Raw genomic sequence first — 9,031 nt, forward strand, 5'->3', positions numbered from 1 at the left:
TGGATTATGCACACTTGGAAGGTTCTCACTATAGTATGATGTTGTGAAGTTTGACACCTCCTCACGAATGAATGCCTCTGCTATGGAAGCCTCAATCCTGCCTTTGTTTCCACATTTCTGGCGAACAGTCTTTAGACATCTCTCTATTGGATAGCACCAACGGTTCTGCACTGGGCCCCCCATTCGTACCTCATTCGGGAGGTGCAAAATCAAATGTTGCATCGACAAGAAAAAGCCAGGTGGAAAAATCTTCTCCAACTTACAGAGCAACTCGGGTGCCGTTTTTTCCAACTCCTCAACCACTCTCAGAGATATCTCCTTGGCACAGAGCTGGCGGAAGAAAAAGCTCAACTCTGCCAGCACCTTCCAGACATGCTCAGGGACGTAGCCTCAAACCATCGACTGGAAGAAGCCGCTCAATCCATATGTGAAAGTCATGACTCTTCATCCCTAAGACTTTGCCAGTTTCTGGGTTCGCTCCCCTCCTCAGATTCGCTGCAAACCCATCAGGGAAACTTAACGTCTGCATCCATTCTATCACTTCCGTCCTGTGCTTCTTTTCCAAGACGTAATCAGCCTTAGGCCTTTTCCATGGTTTGTTGTCTCTTGGAGGCAGCATCTGTAGCTTAGGTCTATCGCATAGTGTTGCCATGTCTACTCTGGCCTTAGGGTTGTCCTTTGTCTTGTCAGGAATGTCCATGAGTGTTGCCCAAAGTGCTTCGGCGACATTCTTCTCAGTGTGCATTACATCTATGTTATGTGGAAGGAGAAGGTCATCAAAATAGGGAAGCCTCTCCAATCCCGGCTTATGAGTCCACATATGTTCCACACCATAGCCCACAAAGCGATCTTTCTTTGGCTTATCTTTCTTTGGATTACCTTCTTTCTTTTACCCTTCTTTGGATTATCTTCCTGCGCTGGGACCACGAGAGCATCTATCTGAGCATGAACCTAGGGCACTTGTCATCTTCTGAGGTGCACTAGTCATCACCGTGGCACCTTTCGTGAAGTTCTTGGTGTCTCTTCTGAATGCATGGTCAAGAGGGAGGAACTGTCGATGCTTGTCGAACGACGAGAACTTGCCACCCTTCTTCAACCAAATGAACTATAGAGCTGCCTTGCATACCGGGCATGGATACTTCCCGTGGACACACCAGCCGGTGAATATCCCATACGCCAGAAAGTCATGCATAGAGTATTGGTACCAAACATACATTTTGAAGTTCCTCCTTGTAGCTCGGTCGTAAGTCAATACGCCTTTATTCCAAGCCTCGATCAATTCATCATAAACAGGCTCCATGTACACACCCATTTTGTCTCCCGGGTGTCCAGGAATTATCAACGTCAAAAATATGTTTTGCCGTTGAAGTAGGTCCCCGGGGGGGAGATTGAGGGGGATAGCGAACACGGGCCAACAAGTGTATGGGGCCGACATCATTCCATAAGGATTGAACCCATCCGTTGCCAGCGCAACACGTACATTACGGGCCTCTTCATCTTTGCCACGATGCTTGGCATTAAAGCTTTTCCATGCTTCACCATCTGCTGGATGTATCATCTTGTCTTTATTGTATCGAACACCATTCTTGTGCCATCTCATCTGTTTCGCGGACTCCTCTTTCATGAATAGCTGTTGGAGCCTCGGTATGATCGGAAGGTGTCGTAGGACTTTCATGGGGATCCTCTCATTCTGCTCCTTCTTGCCATCACCTTTGTCTACCTCCACATATCTAGAGGATTTACACTTTGGACAGTACTTTGCATCCTTATGTTCTTTCCTAAATAGGACGCACCCCTTTGGACAACAATGTATCTGGTCATACGGCATCTTCAGTGCCCGAAGGAGTTTTGTTGACTCGTACAAGTTTGGAGGCAGCTGATGACCCGCCGGAAGCAGATCCCCAATAATTGCCACCATATCATCGAAGCATTTTCGAGTCATGTTGTGCTGTGACTTCAACCCCAATAGGCGCCCAATGGCATCTAGTTGAGAAATCGATGTCTTCTCATGTAGGAACTTCTGTGCCGATTTCAACATGTCCAAGAACACCTTAGCGCTTGGCTCTGGCTCCTCCTCCCCATCCTCCTGCTCGTCCTCCGTACGTCCTTCAGCGAACATCGCATCCGCATAGTCACCTAACCATCCTGCTACCCCGCCATCACCATCAAATGCCTCCAAGCCTCGTCTCACGACCTCCTCTCTAGGACGGTAGGGTTCACCATGGTGCACCCACCGGGTATAGTTTGGCATAAATCCATACTTGCAAAGATGCTTCATCATGACTTCCCTTGTTCTTCTTTTCTTGTTTTCACATTCGCTGCAGGGACAGAACGTGTCTCTCGCTCCCTTAGCTGCCTTAAATGCATGGTCCAAGAATTTCTCGGTCTTATCCATCCATTCACGGGTGATTTGAGACTGACTTGGGCGTCCCGTGTACATCCACTCACGGGTATCCATCCTCTAGCATATACACATAACGGAGTAAAGTAACCATCAGTCGCATCTGCACGGCGTGCCTACTGTCTAATAGGTGAGGATAGGTCCTAATCCCACCCGCGGATGCGTAGATGAGGTTAGTTTCCATGCTCTACTCCAATCCGAGACAGAATTTCGGCAGCACCTACCCGCTGCTCTCCCGATACACGTCCTGGAAGGGAGTGTGTATCTAGAGAACAACAGGTAGGTGGTGCCGAAACTCCGTCTCGGATCCGAGCAGAACATGGAAACTAACCCATCTACCCATCCGCGGGCTGTCCAATTACACCTGGACAATCCGAAATAGATACGGTCATAGATATGCAGAGATCCGCATACCTCCAATCGTATCTGTTTCGGACGGGAGACGCCTAACTGGGCTACACCGATCTACGTACGACAACGGTAAGGAAAAGAGCTTAATTATACCTAGGGTGGCGGTGGAGAAAGGCTAGCGACGCAGTGGCGATTCGGTGCAGTGGCGAGTCGGCGCTGTGCAGGTAGGACCGCAGCGCCGACGAAGACGATCGAGGTCGCCTAGGTGCTCCGATTCCCCTGCGACAGGTCCTGCTCTGCAAAAGAAGAAAAACAGCACTATAAGTACAAAATTTCGGCAGAACCTCCCCTGGATGGGGAGGTTTCGATAACCTGCAAGAAAAACCGTCGACACGATGGCCGACGTCCACATTTGGGGCACGATGGCCCACACATCCACAATTCCGGCACGAAGGCCGTCAACACATAAACGGCGCGATGGCCGACAACCAGAAGCGGGACGGTTCGTATACCTTGGGCGTTGGCGGGACGTGCACGCGGAGAAGAAGACGCCGACAACGGGACAGGACGTGGCGACGGTGGCACCTCCTCCCCTTCTTTCTCCTTCTCCTCCCCTTCCCCTTCTTCTTCCTCCTTCCTCCTCCTTCCTCCACCTACCTCCTCCTTCTCTGCTCCCTGACCAGCGCCAGGGGCTGGGCTCCACACGGACAGACGGACGGATAGGGGCCAGGCGGCTTGCCTCGGGGCTGGGGAGGGGGCGCGCCGGCCGGACGGGCCCCGACGCGCAGGGACAGGGGCGCGCCGGCGGGGCCGCGCCGTCGTCTCGGGCTACGGGGGCGCGCCGGCGGGGCCTGAGGGGTCGCGCGGCGCGGGGGCTGCGGGGGCGCGACGCCGTCTCGGGCTGCGGGAGCGCGCCGGCGGGGCCTGCTGGGGCGCGCGGCGCGGGGGCTGCGGCGGCGCGCGGCGCTGCGGGGGCTGCGGGGGGCGCGCGGGGCTGCGGGGGGCGCGACGCCGTCTCGGGCTGCGGGAGCGCGCCGGCGGGGCCTGCTGGGGCGCGCGGCGCGGGGCCTGCGGCGGCGCGCGGCGCTGCGGGGGCTGCGGGGGCGCGCGGCGAGCGGCAGCGGCGCGCGGAGGGAGCTGGCGGCGGCGGGGTAGCGCACGGACGGGGCGGGCTGGCGGGTGTGGGGTGGGGTGGGGTGGCCGGTTAGGTTTAGATAAGGCCTGTTGGGCCTTTTTTTTAAGTCTTCCCCGAGTGCCCTGTCCTGGCACTCGGGAAAGAGCCTCTTCGCCGAGTGCCAGGGAAGGCACTCGGGGAAGAATTTTTGTTTTTTTTGTTTTTTTACCTCATTTTTTTGTGAGGCCTTCCCACATTGTTTAAAACTGCATGTTCATATTTGGGACAATTTTGACTTATTTTGTTATATTTCGTTAGTTTTTTTCGTTTCGTTGAATTTTTTTGCATACTTCGAATTTGAACTGCAGGTGCATGAAATAATGGAATTTGGTGATTCAAAAAATTATATTAATGATATTTGAAGTATGTTGATGCCTTATCCAGGAACTCGCATGAAATGTCGAGCATCTTGTTGACGTAACATGACGAACAACTTGCGGGAAAAGTGTATTTAAATTATATAAAATTCGAACGAAGTCCGAAAATCACGAAACTTGTCTGGGCGTCGTGTTATCGCATGTAGAGGCTATGATAAAAAATCGAGAAGGTTTCGACGAAGTTGCAACGTCGGATGCCTAAAACCCAAACATCTCCGCATATGATACAAAGATTGTTCGCATGATCAGATGTTTGGGTTTTAGGCATCCGATATTGTAACTTCGTCGAAACCTTCTCGATTTTTTATCATAGCCTCTACATACGATAACACGACGCCCAGACAAGTTTCGTGATTTTCGGACTTCGTTCGGATTTTATATAATTTAAATACACTTTTCCCGCAAGTTGTTCGTCATGTTACGTCAACAAGATGCTCGACATTTCATACGAGTTCCTGGATAAGGCATCAACATACACCAAATATCATTAATATAATTTTTTGAATCACCAAATTCCATTATTTCATGCACCTGCAGTTCAAATTCGAAGTATGCAAAAAAATTCAACGAAACGAAAAAAACTAACGAAATATAACAAAATAAGTCAAAATTGTCCCAAATATGAACATACAGTTTTAAACAATGTGGGAAGGCCTCACAAAAAAAATGAGGTAAAAAAACAAAAAAAAAACAAAAATTCTTCCCCGAGTGCCTTCCCTGGCACTCGGCGAAGAGGCTCTTTCCCGAGTGCCAGGACAGGGCACTCGGGGAAGGCAGCCTCTTCCCCGAGTGTCCTGTTCTGACACTCGGGAAAGGGCCTCTTCCCCGAGTGTCTTTCCTGGCACTCGGGGAAGAATTTTTGTTTTTTAAGTTTTAACGGCGTGGGCGGGGTGAACCGTCAAGTAGCATGTTTCTTTGCCGAGTGCCGATCTTCCCCGAGTGTTGCACTCGGGGGAGAGGGCCTTTGTCGAGTGCTTCTCTTTACCGAGTGCCAGGTTCTCTGCGGCACTCGGGAAAGCCTCTCTTCCCCGAGTGCAATTCTTCCCCGAGTGCAACACTCGGGAAAGATCCTCTTTCCCGAGTGCCCGATTTTTGGCACTCGGGGAAGCCAGCGACACTCGGGGAATTTTGTCTCTCCCGTAGTGGTACTTGCTAATTTCGAAGTTGCTCGTTGTGTGCTTAGGTTATGTGCGACCTTGGACTTGCTAGCCCTTGTTGATGTATGATGCACGATTTAATTTGGCGTCGTCAACACATTTTTTTGGCGACTACGTGCGCAGGGGAACCCATGCATCTCTGCGCAAAGTGTTTCTACATTTTTTCAACAAGGAGTAGTTCGTAGCAAGGTTTCAAATCTCTGGCTATAGCTGAGTCAGGTCAAGCGATTTGTGTTCATTCATGTACAATTTAGCAAGTATAGTTGGTTATAGCAACATTTAGCTCTCCTATTAGTATAGTTTTAGAGGTCATCGATTAAATTTTAGTTTTTGAGTCCATATGCTAAATATCATAGCCGGAGATTTAAAATATTGGTTCGCAGTAGTACACTGATTTTGATCCGGGACTGTGGACTGCATGAAGTGAAGTGAAGTGTAGAGAGAGGTGTCAGCTTATATAGCTAATCCATCCAAATTTCCAACCTGATGAGCTGAGGCTAGCTCAGCGACACACTCGACTCCTCGACAGGGTCATGTGTGAGAGGGGTCCATTTCAGCAGTGCGATGCCTTACAAATATCTTCTGAAAATGGCGACGAAATCAAAGATGCAAGGTCCAAATTCACTTTTGGTACAATGCTACAGTGGCTCTCTACGTCTTGGCTCGCAGGCAACGCACATGCATATGACTACATGAACAGGGAATGGACAGCTCCTGCTCAAGTACTCATGCAAGAATTCAGAGGCAGCCAAAAAACCATGGAGAAGAGGAGAATAGATTATAGCACGTACTACAGTCTATAGGTAACTGGATTACAGGAAATGTGTGAAGGGGAGCATACAGCAGGAATGAGCTAGCCAGTGCCATACTGCCATGCAGGTAACGACGAGAAATATCTCCCTCGCTCAAAGATCCAATCCTCATCTCAGAAAAAGGGTAAAGGAATATTCCAAGCCAAAAAAACAAATGGAAATGGAGCAATGCAGGTATGTAATAAGAATAAAACCCAATTTTCAGTGGGTATAAAGGGGAGTGGGAGACGGAAGAACAGCGCCACTACAAGACTATACATTAATTCAGAATGTGACAGTGAAAATGATGTTATCGGATTTTTATTTTCAGCAGAAAAAACATTCTTCACAAGAAAGGATGATGGCATGCCGCACGTGGAAGGGCAAGACTTGGCACAGCACGCTTTGCAGGAAAAATATATGTCAGTGAAACGTAACTAGTTAGCAGCAAGCCTGGTGGGAACCATCTGAAAGGGAGGCAGATAACGTGCGACCCGTCTTCCTCCTCTGCACGACGCCACCTCCCATCGTCTTCCTCCTCACCGACGCCGTCCTCGCCTCCACCCCTGCCCCGGCTTCCACCACCCGCAGCTAGCGGCTCCTGCCACCTCGCTGCGCCACCAACCTCCCAGCCCCACTCCTCGACCCCGCCCTCCCCTATCCTCCTCCGTCCTCTTGCTCGCCCTTGCCCCCGCCCCTCAACCCCGCCCTCCCCTAACCTCCGCCGTGATGCCTCCGCCGTCCCCTTTCTCGCCATCGCCCCTGCCCCCGCCCTACACTAATCCCAGGACAGGTCGTTGACGGCCTCCGCTGCGACACCCCCGCCGTCTCGCCCGCCTCCACTGCCGTGACGCATCCCCCCCCCCCAAAAAAACCCTCCTTCTAAGCCCGTAGGGAAAGATTCCCTAAACGGCCGATGCCGGAACCCAAGCCGTCGTCTTCTTCTTCTTCGTCTCTGGTGAGGCGCGGGGTCATGCCGTCGTGCTAGAGCACAACGGTCACATGGTAGAAATTCCGATCCTGAAATGGCCATAAACTTTGTCATTGCCAACCATGCTTCATATACTTTGTGCAAACTCTACAACATTTTGGGGGAAGCTAATGGCTTAAGAACAAATATTCAAAACAGATATTTACAAGATGCACCGTCATCCACCTAAATGCAAATTTATTGGATGGCTCGCCATCCAAAATAGGATGGCGGATAGGCTCCGTACGAGAGGTTGGCCAAACAACGTTGTTTGCCCCCTCTATCGTAGAGAGCAAGAAACTGTCCACCCACTTGCTCATTGCAAATACTCCATGCTTGTTCAATCTCTGAAAATGGGCAATCAAACAGATGCAGAACTTAGGCAGTTTGTGTGGCTCTGGGCCAAACTACAACCTGTTCACTAGGCAACAGAGCCAGACACCACAAACTAGCAGTTCAGATCAACCGTGGGATCAGATTCATATATGGAACAATAATACTTGGCCACGGGTGTCCGTTCGTTCAGACCCGAGAAACAAAAAAATCAAATCTCCCTACGGAAGCTCATCTCCCCCCACTCCGCGCTTGTCCATCATGGCTTCACGGCAACGTGTGACCGTCCCAATCCACCGCGCCGTAGCCCACTACGGCCCGCCGCCGCCGCCATCCCCCGTAGAGAGGAGGAATCCTCCACGCGAGGTACGCTACCAGCCGCCCCACCGACTGCAGCTGTTGCCGAACCCAGTCGCTAACACCTCGCTTTCCGCCTCCAAGCTCCATGTGCGTGCTCGATGACTATAGCGACTCTTCTATCCCCTGCCGTGTCCTGTCATGCTCTTTCCTTCACCATGACTAGAAGAGGGGGAGGTTGTTGGCCAGGCGCAGGCGCAATTGGCGGCTGCCAGCCACACCACCATCCACGACTCTCTGCTGGCCGGAACCGGTTGTCCCCTGCTCTGCAATGCATTGTATAGAAGAAGGGTGAAATCACATGTTGCAAGCCTATATTCTAAGTGTTTCAGATGTTTCATAGATATGTTGTAAGTGTTTCATGTGGATGTTGCATATGTTGCAATGGATGTACACGTATGTTGCAAGCTTCTATTCCCAAATGTTTCATCTGTTTTTTTCAGACGTATGTTGCAAGTGTCTTTATTTGGATGTTGCATATATTTCACACCTATGTTACAAGTGTTTTATCTGGATGTTGCGTATGTTTTACAATGTTTTTAAGGTGTTTTTGCAAGTGTTTCATATGCATGTTTAAGTGTTTCATCTGCTTTTCAAACGTTGTTGCAAGTGTTGCATCTGGATGTTTCAAAAGTAGATTGGGTGTTACATCTTCCTCATCACTTTCTACTGCCTTGCCTCAATTTCTCCTCCTCCTCTCGGTGTCGGCTAGGCATCCACTGCCCCTCCCCCTTGTCTCGATGTTGGTGGCTTTCAGGGCAGTGCAGACCTCGCGTGGGAGCGTGAAACAGGGCAGGAAACAAACTGCAGGTGCAGGCGTGCGGATGCTAGCAAGCCCGTATATAGAAGGCAAAAACAGAACCAAAGCGTCGGTTCTTTTTGTGGTTATCACTACTCTGTCATGTTCAACCAGAATCACCATTGCATGCCATGGCCAATATAATTGCTCTTGTCTTGTCGTGCTATATATGATTTGGGACCTGATGGCATGACTTGCAATGCCAATGCTATGGCAAGCATCGACGACGAGCAACTAGAAGCCAAGAGGTGGTGGTCTGTTATGCTAGCCTCCACTATTGGTAGTTTGGTACTGATGGCACTACCAGGTGCCACCACCATT

General features: G+C 50.5%; 1 long non-coding RNA gene across 1 annotated transcript; it reads right to left on the reverse strand.

Annotated features, from left to right (window-relative positions):
- Positions 1-1,785: 1,785 nt before the first annotated feature.
- Positions 1,786-3,584, reverse strand: LOC136470901 (uncharacterized). The gene is made up of 3 exons (XR_010761880.1): positions 3,265-3,584; positions 2,906-3,048; positions 1,786-2,461 (listed from the first exon to the last, which is right to left on the reverse strand). It is a non-coding gene; the product is annotated as an uncharacterized lncRNA (long non-coding RNA).
- Between the last annotated feature and the right edge of the window lie 5,447 nt (positions 3,585-9,031).

This window comes from Miscanthus floridulus, chromosome 8 (assembly GCF_019320115.1).
Source record: "Miscanthus floridulus cultivar M001 chromosome 8, ASM1932011v1, whole genome shotgun sequence".
NCBI classification, from domain to species: domain Eukaryota; kingdom Viridiplantae; phylum Streptophyta; class Magnoliopsida; order Poales; family Poaceae; genus Miscanthus; species Miscanthus floridulus.